A 21,896-nucleotide genomic window follows, 5' to 3' on the forward strand; every position below is an offset into this window, starting at 1 on the left:
CTCATCCTGGCAGTCTAGATCAGAGCCATAGGTTATGCTCCCCTAATTGAGAACACTATAACGTAGAGCAGTACAGGAACTTATTAGCATTTCACTTTCTTCAGCAACTAGTACCACCTATTATTTTTTTTTGTGTGTGTGGATAAAGAAGAGTGAGTTGATGACAAACTTTGGTCTGCTTTTTGTTAGTTGAGCCAGGATCATGTAGGGGATAAATATCAGGCTGATAGATTGTCTTCCTTTCCTTCATGGACCTAGATGCTTGGTGGAAGGGCCTGCACCAGAAGTAGCCATGCCTTGAGGGGATTGTACTAGTTTATAATCCCCTTCATTGGCTGGCTAGCTGGCAGGCTGAGCTGCTTCTGCAGGCAGCCCATGTGTAAGCAGGCCTATGATCAGTGTGGGCTTCATTTCAAGACCCATGCCTACAATTCAGACCTTTTTAATGGCGAGAACAAAGTGACAGGCTTATTTTGCCAGTCATGTGACTTGGTATGTTATCCCTACACACCTGATGCTACACCTGCTTGTGGGAGTGCCTTACCCAACTGAGCATGGGAGAGCATAGTGATGGCTTAGAATTCAGCAGCAGAGGGAGGAGAACCCTCAGATAAGTAGAGCCATTAGTAGGAATGGTAGCCATGTACAGCTCCAGATTGCTCCTGCCATAACTCTGTGATTTTTTTATGATTGCTATGTGATTCCTCCAGGTTAGGTGGCCCCTATTTTAACAGACATAGTTCCAACTCCCCCCAACTTGGACCTAATCCTTTACCAGTCTTGTGCAAGGTAGGCTTATGAAAGAAGAGGTCTTTTCTAGCCCTTCATTGGGATGAGTTCAAAAGAAGTCTAGACTTGCTTTAGAGCAGGATGTATCACAGGGAATGTCCCTAATTTTCAGTAGCCCTCCCACTATCTCCTTGGAAGAGGAAAGGGAAGTTTATATTGATGACAGAAGACAGAACAATCTTGGCAGTAGGAAAGGATTCCTTTAGGGTGAGATTATTTAAAGAGGAACTATTTTGCCCTTAGCACCAGACACCTTGCTTTTCAGATTTTATTTTCTGCAGGAATTATAGAAGTATATTATAACAAATGCAGGAGAAAGAAATGACTCTCCCCCCCCCCCCCCCCCCCCCCCCCCCCCCCTCTTGTTCATTATTATCAACAAATCCACAAGAAAAATAATTGAAAACAATGGTTCTTAATGAAATGGGTTCTTTTAGCTGGAAGGAGAGCAACTGGAGTCAGCACCTCAAGGAGATCTGATGCTGACTAAAGGCCTTTCCACCATGGTATACAAGTGCACCCAATTTTGGAGGAAAGCGTGTTGTGCCTGCTCCACCTTTTTGAAGAAAACCTTAGTCCCTAGCCCTAACCTCTGCCTTTTCGGTGTAGCTGATTCAAACCACCCACAGTTGTCCATCCCAGAAAATCTTTTTATATTTAAGGCTGGTTTGGTGGGCAAACAGACCATCCTGAAAAATTGACTAAACCCCGGTAGCCCCAGTTACGAGCACTGGTTTAAAAAACTGGTGCGTTTGTGCTCCATGGAGCATGCTATTATCACGCCAACCTTGCCAAAGAAATCTGTACAAACCTCACTAATATGGGCAGCCCTTACAGCTTATCTTACTCCTAGCATTGGAAGCTACAGAGACCCATGGATCAAGCTCACAGCCTCCCAACCCAGAGAAGAGACATCCGGGAACCCAAATGGCTACCTGGAAGCTACTGAAACGGAAAAGACACCTTGAGACTGTACCTGTACCACCTTTTCGTTGGATGCTTTATTTTCTCTACGTTTATGAACGATAAGAAAAAACCGGAAGGGAGGGGGGTGAGGGAGGATGGGGGGGGAGGAGTTTTACTTGTTTCAGGTTGTAGTTGAACTTGTCTGCTGTGTTCTTGGTTTATATAAAATCCTAATAACTATAATTTCAAAAAAAATATATATATATATGTATATATATACCCCTGTTACCGCTCTGCCACCTCCTCTCCGACCTTGGTCTTAAGTTTTTCTTATATGCAGATGACATCCAAATCCTCATCCCTATTCAAGAATTCCTCACCAAATCTCTTAAGTTTTGGGAAACATGCCTCGTCTCCATTAACACCCTACTCTCTAACCTCCACCTTTCTTTAAACTCCTCCAAAACTGAACTCCTCATTTCAAATCACCCTGACCGGCTGCCACCATCTGCTTGTGACCTCAACCTCCCCTCAAATGCTCTTCCCTACTTAGTGCAAGATCTCGGTGTCTCCCTAGACCACCAACTAAACTTCAAAAACCACATTAACACAATCATAAAAAGCTCCACATCCTCAAAAAAACTTACTCTATTCGCAAGACTTCCGCACAGTCCTGCAAGCGACAATGCTATCAAAAATGGATTACTGCAATTCCTTACTTCTAGGCCTTCCCTACTGTACTATTAGACCCCTGCAAATGTTACAGAATGCTATGGCAAGAATCCTTACAAAAACACATAAAGCCAGCCACATCACCCCTATTCTTAGGTACTCCATTGGCTTCCCATCTCCTCCTGCATCAGATACAAAACCCTCACCCTTATTCACAATTCCTTGCACAATCACTCCTGGCTTGAGGATGCTCTTCAATTCCGCTCCTCCAATCGTCCTATTAGAACCGCACTCTCAGGAACCCTCTACACCCCTTCCCTTAAATGTGCCCACCACACTTCCACCAGAGAAAGAGCCCTATCTATTGCAGGCCCTTCCCTCTGGAACACTATGCCACTTGAGCTCCGACTAGAACCATGCATTCGGAAATTCAAAACAGATTAAAACATGGCTCTTTAAAATGGCCTACCCTGACTCGGATCCTACTTAGTCCCCCTGCTCCCTCTACTCCTTCAGAGAAAGAGCCCTTGTCATTACCGTACTTATAGCCTTCTCCTTTATTCCTTTAATTGTACTCTGATTTGTCTCCCATCTCTCTGCACCCCCTTCCTATGTCCTTAAACCCTACCTTCCCTTTAGCAATCCTGCTAGACTATATATAGTTGCCTTTCTGAATGTATAATTTGTAATGTCATATATAGTGTCTTCTGTATGTACTAGTTAAAGATAATGTATATTATTGTATATAATACTTTTTGGCGTGTATAATTTATATATAGTGTATTAGGTTATCCACAGTGTATTAAGTTATCCACAGTCCCTTTTTGAGTGTATAATTTGCAATGTTACATATTATGTTCTGTTGTTTTCCATCAGGTTCTGTTCCTTTTCTCCTCTTCCTGTTTTTCCCTCTCTTCTCTCGCCCCTTCTCTCTTCCTATCTGCTCCCCTCCACCACCCTGGTTTTTTGTATTTTCCTCTTCAGTTATATTGTAAACCGGCATGATGTACCCACGAATGTCAATATATAAAAGCAAATAAATAAATAAATCTTTCTGGAGCTTTAATTCTACGGGTAATATATTCCATAGACCTGGAGCGGCTAATGAAACAGCTCTTTCCCTAACAGAGGTAAGTTTAGCAGTGGCAATAGAAGGAATTGTAAGAAGATCTTTACCCGCTGGGTGCAGGTTTCGTTGTGGGGTGTGTATGCGTATAACTGCATTCATCCAGTCTACTTGTTCTGCATAGATTGCTTTATGTAGCAAAGTTTTAAATATAATTCTATACTCGACTGGCAGCCAATGTAATGTGGAAAGAACAGTGGTAATGTGATCTCTATTAGTACTGGAGAGGTGCCTAGCAGCGGAATTTTGTAAAACTTGCAATGGTCTAAGTGATAACTGTGGAAGACCAAGCAATAAGGAATTGCAATAATCTATATTGGTAAATAGCAAAGCTTGGAGAACAGTTCTAAATTCGTCATGATTCAATAAGGGTTTTAGGCGCCTAAGAATTAACAATTTATGATTTCAATCTGACGTCAGCCCTAGTACATATACCCCTGCAGGAAGCTCTGCTCTTCAGTATTTCTCCGTCTCCATAGCAGTTCAGAACTCTATACACGCTTGCACAGCGTTAAGAGTATTCTAACCAAAGAAATCCAAAACAAAGAAGAAATTTTACCTCTACAGACTAACCCCACTCTCCTGTGGTGATACCTTTCGGGTCCCTCCCCCAGTTAAGAATTCCTGAGGTGATTTCCGCGATCCCTCAGAGGTAGGCCTCGGTCCGGCAGCCGGTTCCCGGCGTGGACTTAGCCCCCAGCAATGGGTGCGGCTGAGAGGCAGCGGGTGCAATTTAGAGTGCAGCGGTGAAGGTGCCTTTCCCTCTCCCCCTGCAGCCGGAGACCGCCCGGAACGAGACTGGGAAATGCCGAGACAAGGTAAGGTAGAAAACTTCCTAAAAGTCTCCGAGGCTCGAATAGCCACTCAAACCACCAGCCGGCGTAAGTGCTACCAGGTTGATCAGCCTTGTCCAGGCTAGACCCCGGTCCGATACGAGGGTCCTCCCACATGGAGAACCTCTGAGGTGGTCGCCATATTGCTTGCGTGGTCACAGACGCCATTTTCCCTTGATCGGCGTCCTGTCTGCTGAGCCTGGCGCATAAATCACTTGTGCGCACAGCGACGTGCGTGAGGGTGCCGGGCGCATAGCCACACGCTCAACTGTACCTGGCGCATAAGTTAAATCTGTGCACACAGTAACGCGTGCAACTTATTGAGCGTGCATCCGACCTACACGCACAACTTTGGCGCGGCCGGAGCGCATAACTAAGCTTCCCGGTGTACACTTGAACACACAAACTGGGGGTTTCTGCAATTCTATGTGCACAAGCCATGGTGCCACCGGACCAAGAAGCTCAAGCCTCAGGACCTCTGCCCAGCATGCCACATAAGAGCGGCACGGCACAAAGAGGCCACGGCTCTGTGTGTACAGTGCGAGAAGGCCCTTGGTGAACCAGGTTAAGGTCCTCCCTAGCCAGTACTGGAATCCGGATCCACCGATAGTACACCGGACCTCTCTACCCCTAGCGGGAGCCTCCTTCAAACAGGGCTCCCCAGGGATACAGCGCCTCTCAATTTAGACCCAGCATCTTTCTCCTGCGTAGAATTCTTCAAAGGCCTATATACCTTTGTCCACATGCAACTGGCGCCTCTGATGCCACAGCCTCCCCAGAGGACCCTAACATTCCGGGACCCTCTAAACCCAGAGAAGTGCCTCTCCCACCCAAAAGTCCCAACATTGGGACATGGACACCTTGGACGAGGATAAAGACTCCCTGGAAGAAGGGGAAATTCCCCCATGAACGGAACCTTACCGAACCATGAGGCGGTTCTTCGCCACAGAGAAACTATCAGACCTTGTGGCTCACAGCTTGAAAGAGCTCGCTATCCCAGGCACGCGTGCCACAGGGGAACTGAAGACGAACCCCTTCCTCGAGGGACTCCGTCAGGCATCCCACCATTTCCCTTTGTTGCAAGCAGTTCAACAACTGATTGACCTGGAATGGGAGGCTCCGGAGGCCATGTTCAAGGGGGGACGGACCCTGGCAGCCCTGGACCCCGCTGCCAAAGATCTGCATTCCCCAAAGTGGATGCCATGGTCTGTGCGGTCTCAAAGCACACTACCATCCCAGTCGAGGGAGGAGCGGCATTCAAGGATGCCCAGGACAGATGTCTGGAATCCATCCTCAGTCATTCAACGTATCAGCTATGTCACTACAGATCGTGGCCTGCTGTGCCGTGGTGACGCACCTGCTTATCAAAGACCAGGAACACCACCACCCCCGAAGCACTAGAACCAGCAGTATCATTCCTCACAGATGCGATCTCCAACCTGGTGCGCACCGCAGCCAGAGGCGTTTCGTCCATTGTGGCAGCCAGAAGGCAACTCTGGCTCCAAAGCTGGTCAGCCGATGTGACGTCCAAGACAAGAATCACGAGAATAATTTTTAAGGGAACCCTCCTGTTTGGAAGCGAACTGGAGAAGTTAGCCGACAAATGGGGCGAATCTCCAGTACTGCGGCTACTGGAGGACAAGAACAAAAGAAGCTAGAGCCCCTCCCCCCAAATATCAAAGGACAGGGGATCACAGCGCTTCAAACCATACAAAAGTACATATCAAGCATCTCATCCAGCAGGCAGAGGCCAGTCTTTTTGGAACAAACATAGCAAAAGGGGAGCCGGTGCAGGTCCAGGCCCCAGCCAAACCCTGCAATGAAGATCAGCCGAACCATCCACAGGAAGAAGCCATTGGGGGCAGACTTGCCCTATTCTACCAAAGATGGGTCGAGATAATTTCGGACAAGTGGGTCCTAACCGTCATTCGAGAGGGATATTATCTCTACTTCCACAACATTCCTCCGGACAAATTTGTGAAATCTCCCTGCCACGACCCTTCCAAGAGGATGGCAGTGGAAACCACACTGATCAAATTGCTCGACTTAAAGGCCATAACGCCGGTGCCCACGCATCAACAAAATACTGGGCACTATTCCATCTATTTTATCATTCCCAAGAAAGAGGGTACGTTCCGGCCCAACCTGAACCTCAAGTCCGACAACTGCCACCTGAGGGTACCTCACTTCCGCATGGAAACCCTATGCTCGGTCATAAGGGCGATACAGCCGGGAGAATTTCTCACATTCCTGGATCTGTCAGAAGCCTACTTATGCATCCCGGTCCATCACGAGCATCAGCGTTTTTTACGCTTCGCGATCCTGGACCACCACTATCAGTTGATGGAAACCACTGGACCACCACTACCATGATGGAAACCTTTCAGATCCCAACTCAGCCCTATTATCCTGGAGCAATATTACAGTTCCGGGCATTACACTTCGGGCTAGCCACAGCACCCCGAACATTCACCAAAATCATGGTTGTAGTGGTGTTGACACTGAGGAAAGAAGGAATCCTTGTACACCCATATCTGGACGATTGGCTGATCAGGGCAAAATCCCCAGAAGAAAGTCTTCAGGCGACCACCAGAGTCAAAACTCTACTGGAGAACCTCGGGTGGGTGGTCAACACAAACAAGAGCTGTCTGCAGCCCTCCCAATCTCTGGAATATCTGGAGTCCGGTTTGACACCAGACAAGACAAGGTCATTATGTCTCCTAGAAGGAGAACAAAACTGATGAACCAATTGCGAAACCTGTTAAGCAGTCTTCGCCCCAAGGTGTGGGACTACCTCCAAGTCCTCTGTCTCATGACATCCACACTGGAAGTGGTTCCATGGGCAAGAGCTCACATGCGACCCCCTACAGCGTTCCCTACTGTCATGATGGAATCCAATGTCCCAGAACTACTCCGTTCGCCTCCAGCTCCCGGAGGAACTTCGAACCCAGCTACAATGGTGGCTACAAGAAGACCATCTGAGCAAGGGAGTAAGGCTATCCCCACCGACCTGGATCCTGCTCACGACGGATGCGAGCCTACGAGGGTGGGGAGCCCACTGCCAGGAACTGATCACCCAGGGGCAATGGAACAAGGAAGAGTTAGGATGCAACATCAACCGACTGGAAGCACGGGCAGACAGGCTAGCCTACCTATGGTTCAGTCACAGAGGGTGAATCGGTCAGAGCCATGTCGGACAACGCCACAACAGTTGCCTACATCAACCGCCAAGGAGGAACCAAAAGCCAACAGGTATCCCTGGAAATAGACCCCCTAATGGTGTGGGCAGAGTCGAACCTACAAGAGATCTCAGCCGCCCACATCACGGGAAAAGACAACATCACTGCAGATTACCTCAGCAGAGAAAGTCTAGACCCAGGGGAATGGAGGCTGTCAGCCATAGCCTTCCAGTTGATAGTAAACCGCTGGGGAACACCAGTCATGGACCTCCTGACAACCCGGTCCAACGCCCAAGTTCCCAACTTCTTCAGTCGCAGACGGGAACCACAATCCCAAGGGATCGATGCCTTCATCCAGGTCTGGCCACAGGAACTCCTGCTATACGCCTTCCCTCTGTGGCCGCTACTGGGTGGGATCATCCGCAAGATAGAACACCACAGGGGACCAGTTCTTCTAGTGGCCCTGGACTGGCCAAGAAGGCCGTGGTACGCAGACATGCGAAGACTACTGACCGGGAGCCCTCTACCTCCACACAGGGATCTGCTCCAACAAGGCCCGATCCTCCACGAAGACCCAACTTGATTCTCTCTTACAGTCTGGCCATTGAGAGGATGCGCCTGAAGAAGAGCGGATACTCGGGGCGGGGATTGACACTCTGCTCCAAGCATGCAAGTTTTCCACATCTCTAACCTACATACGAATATGGAGAATATTCGAAGCCTGGTATGAAGCCGCGACATCCTCCCGCGGACAGTCAAAATTCCCACGATTCTGGAATTCCTGCAGAACGGCTTATAGAAGGGGTTGTCTCTCAACTCCATCAAGGTGTGCGGGTGGCCGCATTGGCCTACTACAGAGCCAAGGTGGAGAGCAACAGCCTAGCTTCTCACCCGGATGTCTCCCGCTTCCTGAAAGGGGTCAAACAGATCCGACCACCCCTAAAGTGGCCGGTACCTTTATGGAATCTCTGTCTAGTCCTAGACTTCCTAGCAGGAGCCTCCTTCAGACCCACCCGCAGTCTGTCCCTTCGACTACTAACATTGAAGACTGCATTTCTAATGGGAGTCTGTTTGGCCCATCGTATCTCCGAGCTTCAAGCACTGTCCTGTCGAGAACCGTTCCTCAGGTTCACACCGGGATCCATACAGCTACGCACGATCCCCTCCTTCCTCCCAAAAGTGGTTTCTCACTTCCATCTAAACCAAACTATCTCGCTGCCATCGCCAGACGAGCATAAGGACTCGGAAGAACCTTGCCACCTTCGCCATCTTAACGTCGGCAGACTCCTAGTCAGATACCTGGAAAGGTCGGAATCCATACGAAAGATGGACCACCTATTCGTCCTTCACAGCGGGAAGAAACAAGGGGAAGTGGCCTCACGGGCAACCATAAGCTCGCTGGATCAAAGAAGTTATCAAGGCGGCCTACGTAGAGGCAGGCAAGCCTCCACCTCTACAAGTCAAGGCCCATTGCACTAGAGCCCAGGCAGTGTTCTGGGCGGAAACCAAGATGCTGTCACTTGCCGAGATATGTTGGGCGGCGAAATGGCTCTCCATTCACACCTCTAGGTTCTGCTGCCTGGATGTTCAGGCTCTGGTGGACACAGCATTCGCAAGGGCAGTACACTAAGTGGGCCACGGGCAGCCTCCCATCCAGTTCGGGAGTAGCTTTTGTACATCCCATTGGTCCTGAGTCCATCTGCTACATGCTAGGAAATGGAGAAATTACTACCTGATAATTTCATTTTCCTTAGTGTAAACAGATGGATTCAGCATCCCGCCCACGGCTGCCGACAAACACAGAAACCTCGGGTGACAATCCCCGAGTGCAAGACAAACACGGGTAAGCCAAGCTTCCCTCTAATTAAGACACCCATCCCTACCGGGTGTTTGCGTTTCTCAGTTGAGTGCACTGGTGGTCTCCAGCTATAGCCACCTCAACCAGTTCAAGTTAATCAAGTTATTCAGTCACACATATATCCACAATTGCTTTTCGAAGAGAATACTGAAGAGCAGGGCTTCCTGTAGGGATATATGGACTAGGGCTGACATCAGATTGAAATCTAACTGTCTCCAACTGCTATCAGGAGCACACTATACCCATTGGTCCTGAGTCCATCTGTCTACAGTAAGGAAAACGAAATTTATCAGGTAAGTAATTTCTCCAATCTCTGATGTTTACTGATTGAAATGGCAAAAGATCCATAATCCAGACCTTCAAGATAGCAGGGGTTTATCCTTCTCTCAGGAAACTGGTTCAATTCAGAAAAATCTTGCAAAACTCCAACCTTCCACTACTCTCACAATCTCTCCTTGATCAATCCTAGGAGAGGAAAGATCAACAACACAGCAAACTGCTCACCCTCTCCCTCTGACTATGAGTATGTTACAAGGCAGTTTATATCACTGCCCACAAAAATATGGGAACACCCGCTGGAGGATCCCAAAAACGCAAAAACTCCTTAGATAAAGGCAGGGCAAGATAGTAGGGGCAGGAAAAGCCTGGTCACATTATATATATATATCTATATAGATATCTATCTCTATATCTCTCTACAGCTATATCTTTTTTATTTATTTTAAAACTCTTCTTTACCATCGTTAAGTTAATTCACCATCACAACGGTTTACAGAAAGGCACAAAAAGAAAAAAACTATAATTGGTATAGATTACAAATTATTCATGTGCCAACATAGTACGGTAATATTTTAATAAGAAAAGACTTAATTAAGGCTTATATGTCGGTTGAAAAAACTGTCAAGCAGTTCAAATCTAGCATTAATATGCAATTGGAGATATTAGAGGAAAAAATTGATTACTTGGTGCATCATTATCTTTCAACTGTTTTCCTCCTTTTTCTTTATAAAAAGCTTGTTTAAAAAGCCAGGTTTTCAGACTAGTTTTAAATAGTTTCAAATTTCTCTGCAGCCTTATTTCGAGTGGCATGGAGTTCCATAGAACAGGTCCAGCCAGCAACAGTGCTCTCTCCCTTACCTGAGTGAGCATGCTGATTTAACAGAAGGAATAGTTAGTACAGCTTTTTTTGCAGATCTAAGGTTTGTGTGTGGTACATGTATGTGCAGTGCTGTGTTAAGCCAGTCGGCCTTTTCATCATGGATTAGTTTATGAATTATACACAATGCTTTATATTGTATTCTTTGTTCAATTGGAAGCCAGTGTAGTTCAGCAAGTGTACCTGTGATGTGGTCTCTCTTCTTTTTGCCTGTCAGAATTCTAGCAGTGGAATTTTGCAATATCAAAATTGTAACCGAACTTTATTGGCACCTGTTAGAATGTAAGATATCCTACATTTACTTACCTTAGTCTATGTGCCTATTTGTAAACCGTTGCGATGGTATATAACTTAGCGACGGTATAGAAAAGTTGCAATGGTATATAACTTAGCGACGGTATAGAAAAGTTTTCAAATAAATAAATAAATATTTGGAGTGGTCTAATAGTAACTTGAGGTAGCCCTAATAGCAGAGAGTTACAGTAGTCTGTGCTCGCGAATATCATTGCCTGTAGGACTGTGCGAATAGCAGAGAGTTACAGTAGTCTGTGCTCGCGAATATCATTGCCTGTAGGACTGTGCGAAAATTATTCAGTGTTAGCAGGGGTTTCAGTCTTCTAAGGACCATTAGTTTGGCATAACCTTCTTTTAATTTCTGTGAAATGTGTTGTTTCATGTTAAGCTCAGGGTCAGTTATTACCCCTAGATTCCATACTTTTATTGCTAACTCTACGGTTTGATTATTTTTTATTGCGATTGTAGGTTGTGTAGGGTGTATATTTTTTCGTTCTAGGTGTAAGAATTCAGTTTTATCAATGTTTATTACCGGTTCCATTTGGTTTAGGAGTTGTTTGATTATTTCAAGATACATATTAGCCAGTTTTATTGTTTCTTCGATTGTGTTTACGATGGGTAACAGTAGTTGTATGTCATCTGCGTATATGTAGTGTATTATTCCAAGTCCAGCGAGTAGGTGACATACTGGGAGGAGATAAATGTTTAAAGAGTGTTGCGGACAGGGCTGAACCCTGTGGGACTCCTGTTTGTAGTTTAACTTTGTCTGATAGTGTGTTTTTGATTTGTATTTGGAAAAATCTGTTGCTTAAGTATGACTCAAACCAGTTTATTGTTTTGTTATTGAGTCCTATTTCTTTTAGTCTATTGATTAGAATTTTGTGATTTACAGTGTCAAATGCTGCAGAGAGATCCAATAAAATTGGATGTAATGTGTTCCTGTATCAAAGCCTCTTAAGATATTGTCTGATAAAGCTAGTAATAATGTGTTATGGGCGCGTCCGCCACGCCGCTGACGGGCCGAGGGTTTGGGCGCCCTCGGGTACATATCGTAGGCGCGAGGAGCACGGCAGTCTCTAAAGCAGGTGGTGTGAGCCCTTGGGCCACGGCGAGAGCTAGGGAGGAGCCCCAGCCACACCGTGGGAGGTGAGCCGGTGCTTGCATGGTGAGCCAGGCGTGTACTTGAAGCAGGGGTTAAGGAGCGGAGTCTGACCCTCAGCCGGACCTGCACGCCCATGACAACCAGCAACGCAATGTTGGTTGATGAACGGTCCTCCGACTGTTCCAAGCCCTTTTGGACCTGCCGCTGGGTAACGGCAAAGGGCGGCAGGCCGGACAGAGGACGAGGGCAGACAGAGTCCTTAGTACACGGAAGACATCTTAGACAAGGCTGGTGCAGAGACATCAGAGGCAAGGGCTGGTGCAGAGACATCAGAGGCAAGGGCTGGTGCAGAGACATCAGAAGCAAGGGCTGGTACAGAGACATCAGAGGCAAGGGCTGGTACAGAGACATGGGCACTGTCCCTCAGGGCGCCCTACTCAGCCCACCCGCGGGACTGAGTCGCGGACCACCCTGTCCCATACGCGCCCTACTCAGCCCAGGAAAGCTGGTCACGGACCACGCTGAGAGCGGAAGAGCGCAGGAAAGGTCCAGGCGAGAAGGAACTCCGATGCCAGGAACAATGATATCCAAAGCCCCATCGGCTGGCAGGAAGGGAAGCTCCAGAGCACAGGGACGAATCCCTCCTGTTGGCCACTCCAGGGCCCAACAGGACAGAAGGCTCAGGAGCCAGATGAAGACGTAGGGCAGAACAACTGGAACTGGATCAGGAAACATCAGGAGCAGACATCAAGGCAGAGACAGGACAAGGAGCCATCAAAGCAAACGAGACCATGGTGGACCTGGATCAGCAGACAGAACACAGCAATGTGTAACACCAATCCAAAGGCAAGTAGCAAGTGAAATGAGAGTCCTTTTATACTGCAGGTTGTAGGCAACTCCCTGGGAGGAGTTTGCCAGGACCACCCCTTGCTGGCCCTATAACTGGTGTGGAGAGCTGCGGGCCGGCCCCTAGGGAGAAGGGCGTGGCCAACCAGGAAGTCCAAACGCAGCCAAGCAAGCCACGGGCAGGCCTCAGGAACAGCTAGGCCTCCCAGGCCCTGGAGCAAGTCCTGGATGGTGCACAAGCGAGGCCCTGGCTTCGGAGCGGCCTCTGGAGGGAAGGTAAGATACCTCCTGTAGCGCAGCAACAGGGGGGATCGTAACATAATGTCTCAGTACTGTAGTGTTTGTGGAAACCATGTTGTGCAGGATATAATATGTTATTACTTTCTAAGTGGTTTGATAGTTGTTTTTGAACTGTTTTTTCAATTAGTTTGGCTATTAGGGGTAAGTTGGAGACTGGTCTATAGTTGCTCAGCTTTAGGGGGCCAAGGTTCTTTTTCTTAATGATTGGCTTTATTATGGCTCCTTTCAGGATATCTGGCATTGATCCTTCATCTAGGGAAAGGTTGATGATCTTAGTTAACGTTGGCTAGTCTTTTTTAATTCCATTATGGGTATAGTGTCAATTGAGTGAGGAGCAGGGTTCAGTTTTTTTTTTTTATCATGTTCTCGACTTCAATGTGTGATATCTCTTCAAACTCTGACCATGTGTTGACATTCCTTTTGGGCATCTTAATCTCTTGTTTGGTTGTGTTAGGGATTTTTGTTCTTAAGTTTTCAATTTTATCTTTAAAGAATTGAGCTACTTCATTACATTGATTCTCTTGTAGGTTCTGATGATTGATTGTATTGTCGCTGGTGAGGTTTTTTACTATGTTAAATAGAGTTCTAGCGTTATTTGCAAACTTTTCTATTTTTGAGCTGAAGTATTTCTTTTTGGTTTCTAAAATTACTTTTTTGTAGTGAGCCAGTTTTCTGTATTTTGTTAAATTAACAGTTTTGTTTTTATTCCATTCTTTTTCTTTCTTTCTAAGGATCCGTTTCACTTCTTTGATTTGCTCGTTATACCATGGATTTTTCTGTTTTGGTCCTTTAATGCGGACCTTTTTTTGGGGGTTATTTCGTTTCCCAAAGTCGTGGTTCTGTTTATCCAATCGGTTGTTGCAGTGTGGCTATTTGTGTAATTGACGTGTTTTAGTTCTTCATGTAATTTGTTTTTTAGAATATCTGTGTAAAGGGTGGGCGGTATTTGAATTCATCTGGTTGTGCTTTGTTTCTTTATTGGGCCTGTGTGTTTGATCTGAGAATTAATGAGGAAGTGGTCTGACCATGGGATTTGTGTGTATTCAGTTTTTATATGTTCTAGGAGGTTACTGTTAATGAATGTTAGGTCTAATGGGTGGCCTGCTTTGTGTGTTGGTTTATCTGTGATCAGTTTGAAACCTAGTGCAGTCATTATGTCAATTAGCGTTTGGCAGGTATTTGATAAGGGGTGAACGTCCATGTGAAGGTTAAAGTCACCTAAAATTATTGTAGGTTTATTTGGGTTTAGATGTGTTGTAAAAAATTCTATTAGTGGGGAGATGTTTAGTTCGAGTAGACTGGGTGGGCAGTAGATCAGACAGATTTGAAAATGGTTGGTGTCAAGAAAGGCAATTTCATGATTTGCTGGAGTCGTGATTGAGAGCAGTGTAGTTTTGAATTTCTTTTCAATGGTTAATATTAATCTGCCCCCTCTTTTATTTATCCTAGGGATCGAGAAGACCTCGTAGTTTTTGTTTGGTAACTGATTTTTTAAGACTAGATCTGATTTTTTTTTAGCCATGATTCTATTATTGCTATAAAATTAGGTTTTGTGTCATATAGCAGGTCAGTGATGATGGGAAATTTTTTTGTCACTGATTGTGCATTACTAGAAGGAAGGTGATCATTAGTAGGCTGTTTAATTTGCTACTGTTGGTATGTTTTATCGGGATTAGGTTATTTGTATTCGGATCACTGATTTCATATATCTATCTGTGTCTCTCTGTGTGTCTATCTCTTTCTGTGTCTCTCTCTCTATCCGTGTCTCTCTGGATGTTGGGCTTCTACCTTGCTGTGGGGTGTCAGTGTCTGCAGATAGGGTGACTGTCACTGTGTGTCCAGGTAAGTTATAACTATGGTATCTCTGCCTTTCTGGGTATCTGTTTCCCTTTCTAATGGTCTGCATGTGGGGAGTCCGGTCTGGGTATGGGGTGTTTTGCCTTTGTGTGTGTGAGTTTACTCCTTTCAGCAACTTGAAGAGAAACAAAATGGTGTCTTTGAGACACTAGTTGAAATGTGGCTGCTTCGCGATTAACCTTCATATGTGTGTGGGTCGAAGGCCATGTATACATACACACACACATTTATTTATTTATTTAAGAAATTTTATATACCGGCGTTAGTAGGGACATCACACCGGTTCACATATTAACAACAGATTGGAAATTACATCATAACAGGAGAAGGTAACTTGGGGGGGGGGGGGGGGGGGGAACATTAGTGAAGCAAGGAAGGATAGTGAACAAGCTGATAAAAAAAACATTAAATAGCAAGTATTTACATCAATTTACAGTACTGGTAACCTTGTATACATCTGTAATCTCATAAGGAGGACATGTGGCATCGTAGACTGGGTTAGGGTTCATGGGATAGGTGCATAGCTAGGAGCAATAGATAACATGGACTATTCTGGGTAGGCTCGTTTGAATAGCCAAGTTTTCAATTTCTTTTTAAACTTGATAAGGCAAGGTTCAAGGCGCAGGGTAAGGGGCATGGAATTCCAGAGGGAAGGGCCGGCAATAGAGAGGGCACGGGCGAAGGAAAGGCGGGCTGTCTTTAGAGGGGGTACACGTAGAGTGCATCTATTGGTAGATCTGGACGGGCGGGAGGAGTGGTGGGGGGTGAAAGGGATATCTAGCCAGTTGGAGTTGTGTGAGTGAATGGATTTGTGTACAATGGTGAGGGCTTTATAGTGGATACGGGAGAGGACGGGAAGCCAATGGAGATTTTTGAGAATCGGAGTGATGTGTTCATATTTGTGTGTGTTTGAGATGATTCTTGCTGTTGCATTTTGCAACATTTGCAGGGGTTTTATTGTGGCATAGGGGAGGCCTAGGAGGAGAGCGTTGCAGTAGTCCAGTTTGGTGGCAATGGTAGCCTGGATCACTGTACGAAGATCTTGGGGGTAAAGTAGGGGTTTCAGTTTTTTTAGGACGTTAAGTTTAAAAAAAAACTTTCTTTAAGTATGGAGTTGATGTAATTCTTCATGTTTATCAAGGAGGACGCCAAGATCCCTTACAGATGGTTGGGCGGTGGCGATGTTAATGTTGGGGTCATTGGCAAAAGGTAGGGGAAGGGTGGCGTGAGGGGAGATAAGTAAGATCTCAGACTTGGAGGCATTGAGGGCTAGGTGGAGGTTGGTAAGGAGGGAGTTGATGGCATCCAGGCATTTCTCCCAGTGCTTTAGGGCATCAGAGATGGAACTTTGAATAGGGATGACGATCTGGACATTGTCGGCATAAAGATAGAATTTAAGGTTAAGATCAGATAGGAGTTGGCATAGAGGTACAAGATAGATGTTAAAGAGGGTGGAGGAAAGTGATGAGCCATGGGGGACGCCCTGTTGCAGACACCAGCCCCAGACTGAAGACAGTCATAGACATACCAAGCCCAGAGACATAGACCAAAGTACACTAGATAAACACAGATACATTCCATAGTACACACATCACACTGTTAAGGGCTGGAAAATTTTCAACAGGTGACAACCAATGTTTTTGTAGGAGCTGAGAAAAACTATCCTACCCTGCCCAACATTTTTATTTTTTGCTTTGTTGTCTTTACTAATGTTTCCTGTTTTCTAAATTTGCTTATCTCTTATTTTTTTTCATATTTTGATTTGCTTATTTAACTTTTTTAAATTTTTTTTCTTTATTCTCCCTTCCCCACCACCTCTACTGCATTCTTTCCGCCTATTCCCTCCAGCCAACAACTCCGATGAGGATTGCAGGTTTTTCTGGGTTGTGGAACAACACAGTGGCTCTTCAGTACAGCTGCAGAATAAGCAGTTCCCCATCTGAGCTCACCGAAACAAGTTGAGCCTCTCCCTGCCCCACCGATAGGGCTAAGCTGTAGCATGCTTACAATGTTATCACTACATTCTGACAGCTCCCTCCCTTCTAGGTGTGCTGCCCCCCTTCTGCCCCCCTTCTGGATTGTTGCATCCCTTCCCCCATTTGCTCACTTTGCCTTAAGACAGGGAAAGCTATATCTGCTACAGGAAGTATTCTGTATGCCCAAGGCTGATGGATTAGTAGCTGCAGTATTGAACAAGACTACAATGCCTGGGGGGGGGGGGGGGGGGGGAAATCAGTGTTGAAGGATCCACAGGATAGAAACATTGAGTCTATACTGAACCAGAGAAATTGTGACAGATTCTTCTTCTGCACCAGGCTATATGGTGAGGATGACTAGTGTGAAAGCTTATTCTATCTCCCATCAGTTGGTAAGGAGGCATAACCCATCTATCTGGACTGGTCTGGCATGACTTCAAATAAAGGAAAGTAACAAGTTTTTATGTATTGTTTAAAGACAATATGGAAGGTTTGCAATAAAAAAAAATTTGACTTTTTTTTTTTTTTTTGCAAAGTGACAAATGTGAATTTTTATGCAAATTTAACATAATTCTGGAAAATCTGCCACAGGAAACCAAGAGCTGTAGTTATAATATAATGAAAATGCAACAAAATATTAACCAGCTCTTCGAGAAGTATCTGGTGTATTTTTTGTCACCAAAAATATTGTTTCAAAGATACATGTATATATAAATACACACTAAAAATCTTTTTTTAATTAACTTGAAAACCAAAAAAAAAACCGTATACAAATAAAGGAAAATAATCCATTAAATTATTACAACATTTTTTTTTATTTAAAGGTATGCTTTTCAAATATTATTGATATACTTTTGAAAAGATAAGTTTTATACAAAAATTAGGAATGAAAAATACAAGATTTGATTGAGAGAACATTGGGCAATGTTCTCTCCACCTAGCTTGTTGTTGCCCAGGTAGAGTGTCCAAGCTAGATGGAGAGAACATTGCCCAAATCTCATCTTGGAGTGAGTTTCCTCACTCCGAAGGCAGCAAATCTTCACAAGAGACCACTGTTCTGTTCGTACGTCTCACGTTGAATGTCAAAGTGGCCCCCAACCCCCTACACTCATACCTAAACCCCACCTCGAGTTACTAGGTGGGCCTCCCATAGGGATACAAATACCTGTCTAGGGAGGAGGCACTATATAGCAAGTCTCTCTCTCTCTCTCTCTCAGCCTGCAGCATACTGAAACAGGCCTGTCCAGAAACATCGTGAACCACGATAAACCTTTACTGGCCTCTAGCGCACAACGTAACGCAAATGAAAGAGGTGTAGTTATTGGCCGCGTTAGGAGCCGCGCTAACACTGCGGCTGTTTCGCGGCACATGATAACTCCTCCCTACTTTACATTTACTCCGCCCCCTGAATACAAAATTAAAAATTTGCCTTCGCAAATCGCGTTAATGGCTATTAGCGCGATTTGTGGAATTATCACCCGCGGTAACTCCTTGGAAAATGACCCCCTAAGTCAGGGTTCTCACGTTCTTCATTTTTACAAAATATTTCAAGTGAAGACAGCAGTAAACAATACCCAACATCTCAGTCTCCAAAATAGGCAGAGTTCTTCATGTTATATGGGGCTGCTTTTGCAGCTCTTTCTGCAGCTCTGAAGCACTCCCTGGCCTTAAGGGCTATTTCTATCAATTCAATTATTTCTTGAGGTGTAGTAAATTCATTTTTTTAATCCATTTTAACACTAAACCATTTTTTGTACACTTGCCCTTCTGTATCCAAAATAAAAGAATCAATGTGGCAGGTTTGATTTTGCTACTTCTGCCCAGTCTTTGCAGCTTCAGAATTTTCATAAGTGTAATGTAATCGGGCCTGCTGCTGTGCAAAAAGAGCATTTTCAAAGCATTTATAGGCCTTTTTCAAAAGCACAATAGATTTTTCACAGTTTTCAAGTTCACAAACATGCTCAATGAGTGGAGAAAACAAGCTGTCAACATTGTCTCCCTTACTTATCTTACAATGGTGTGAAAACAGATCATTATCTCAGCCAAAACGATGCTGAAAGAGAACCTTTTCCTGTGAAAGATCCATAGCAATGTCACTTTGAAAGTAACTTCCTAAAAGCTGATGTAAAATTTCCTTTGCAACAAGAGGATGTATTATTCACATAACAGAAAATACCACATGGATTTCTTCTAACTCAATGAAAAAACAAACAAACAAATCTTGCTTGTTCAGTTAGATAACTTTTGAAATTATATTGTTGCAATCTGTTTTTTTCATCATTTGTGTATTCTCCCAGTCCCAGAAAATCCTCACCGTGTGACAAGGAAATGTATGAATTTTGTACTTAGGAAATGAGTGTGCAATATCTCATCAAACATGTTACAGAAGAGTGGTCAATACCATCCAGTACATTAGCGACAGTGTCCTGCACATACTGTTATTAAATTTCTTACTCAGTGCAAATGTGATTATTAATTGTGGTGATTACTTCTGTTTAAGTTTTTTTAGCTTTACTTTCAACCAGCCTTTTCTCATCATCTTTCAATTTGTGAGTGCAACTATTTCTAAAAGAAAAGCTTTGCAAAGTTTTTCAGGTTCATTTGATCATTTGCAACTCATGAGAATGAAATAGGGCTTAGAGCTATTAATTTTGTGAGTTGTGATGTAGTTTGATAATTCATGTTTCAACTCATCAAAATATTCTTCATCAGAAGCTTCCACTAGGAGGAGGACTGGGAGGCATTGATTGATAAATTTAGACAATATGAAGAAAAAGATAACTGCATGATCACCGACTATTAAGACTGGACATGATAACAACTGCACATCTTAATGTCTTTCTGGTTTTCAAAAGAACTTGTCATGCAATAGTGCTTCCTCCACTTCCAGGCTAATGAACTATTTTTATCGTATCTACAGGAAGTTTACCTGTGTTTCTCTGCAAAATTCTAGCTAAAATTTGTTGTACCATTCCATATGCCTCATGCTCAATAACTTCATCACAGTGACTCTTTTCAGCTAACCAAAAAAATGTTTCCAACTGATCTTTCCACCTTGATAAAAAGTACTTTCTATTTTTTTTTTTTTTACTTGCTTCTCACTTATCAGATCCAATTTTATATCACTGCACTGATGTGCACATAATGGGCTAGATTTTAAAAGCCCTGCGCGCCTATTTTGCATAGGCCGCCGGCGTGCGCAAAGCCCCAGGACGCGCGTAAGTCCTGGGGCTTCGTAAAAGGGGCAGGAGGGGCGTGTTGTGATGGTTCGGGGAAGGGCGGTCCCGAGGCCCCCGGCACTAGAGATGTGAATCGGAACTGAAATCCGAACCGATTCTGGTTCCGATTCACATCTATACCCGGCACTGCGGCCTGTGCCGGGGGATGCCGAGGCGGCGCGCGCAAGTTACGCCTGCTTCAAGCAGGCATAACTTGCACAACAAAGGTAGGAGGGGGATTTAGCTAGGGCTGGGGGTGGGGTAGATAGGGGAAGGGAGAGGAAGGTGGGGGGACGCGGAGGGAACAGAGGCAGGCTGCGTGGCTCGGCACACGCAGGTTGCTGATTTTGCGCAGCCTTGCGCACGCTGACCCTGGATTTTATAAGATTCGCACGGCTACACGCATATCTTATAAAATCCGGCGTACTTTTGTTCGCACCGGTTGCGCTTACTTATTTAAGATCTACCTCAGCATTTCAAGTGAAAACATTTTTTCCTCAGGTGTTGTGAGAGCACACCATCCTTTAGTGGAAACTGGTAGATGCCTTGTTGGATATGTTAAGGAAGGTAGCAAGGCTTGAACAGTGGCATCTACATGACTGAGCTTCATACCAACATACTTATCTGATAAAGTTTTTCACAATTAGTAAATAATAACTGTGCTGTACTTGCCCACTTCTCATAATTTTCTCTAGACTCAGCATACAAATATTCTCCATACCAAGCATTTCTTCATAGAATTAATTAAAAGTATCCATAATTGGTTTCTGAACTGGCTGCAACAACAGAAAAATCACAGTGAAAGGATCCTTTGGAAGAATTTCATCACAAATAACAGAACGTGCCTGCAAATATACTTACTTACTTTATTTATTTAAATTCTTTTAATTATACCGATGCTCATGACAAAGTCTTATCATACCAGTTTACAGTATAACCAAGGGAAACTAATAACCAGAAGAAAGAAAGTTACAATGAACAGGGATTACAATACAGGACAATTGAAAGAGGAAGAATTAGTTTAACAAAGTTCTCCTAAGAGTAAAACAAAATGGTACACCATTGATTATCATGTACAAATAAATGAGTGGTTCAAGCATAACAGTTCCTTTCAATAATAGTTGGGGGAAGAATTTGTCATGGGAAGGCTTGAGAGAACAGCCAGGTTTTCAGTTTCTTTCTAAAGGAGAGCAGACATTGTTCCTGGCGAAGATCTGCGGGAAGTGTGTTCCACAGCTGCGGTCCCGAGGTGGACAGTGCTCATTTTTGGATGGACTTGTGAATGAATTTATAAGGGGGCACCTGGAGAGTTCCTTTGTGTGCGGATCTAATCAGCCTGTTGGAAGTATGGGGTTCGAGTGGGATTGTGAGTTGGAGTGAGGTATGATGATAGATGGTTTTATGTATGATGGTCAGAGTCTTGAACAGTATTCTATAGTGGATAGGAAGCCAGTGTAGGTTTTTTAGTATTGGTGTGATGTGGTCTTTACGTCGAGAATTTGTGAGGATCCTGGCTGCGGCATTTTGCAGCATCTGTAGAGGTTTAGTTGTGGAGGCGGGGAGGCCGAGCAGTAGCGTGTTGCAGTAGTCGATCTTTGAAAATAGTATGGCTTGGAGGACTGAACGGTAATCTTGAAAGTGTAGGAGAAGTCGTAGCTGCTTTAGAACATGTAGCTTATAGAAGCATTCCTTTGTGGTGTTGTGAATGAATTTTTTGAAGTTCATTCTGGTGTCCAGAATAGCCCCGAGGTCTCTCACTTGAGATGTTGATGGCAAGATTGGGT

The 21,896-nt window shown here is 44.7% G+C and overlaps 1 pseudogene; it reads right to left on the minus strand.

Moving 5' to 3' along the window:
* Window positions 1-18,368: 18,368 nt before the first annotated feature.
* On the minus strand, window positions 18,369-20,060 carry LOC115089413 (annotated as a pseudogene).
* Window positions 20,061-21,896: the final 1,836 nt, after the last annotated feature.

Source organism: Rhinatrema bivittatum, chromosome 4 (genome assembly GCF_901001135.1).
Source record: "Rhinatrema bivittatum chromosome 4, aRhiBiv1.1, whole genome shotgun sequence".
Lineage (NCBI taxonomy): Eukaryota > Metazoa > Chordata > Amphibia > Gymnophiona > Rhinatrematidae > Rhinatrema > Rhinatrema bivittatum.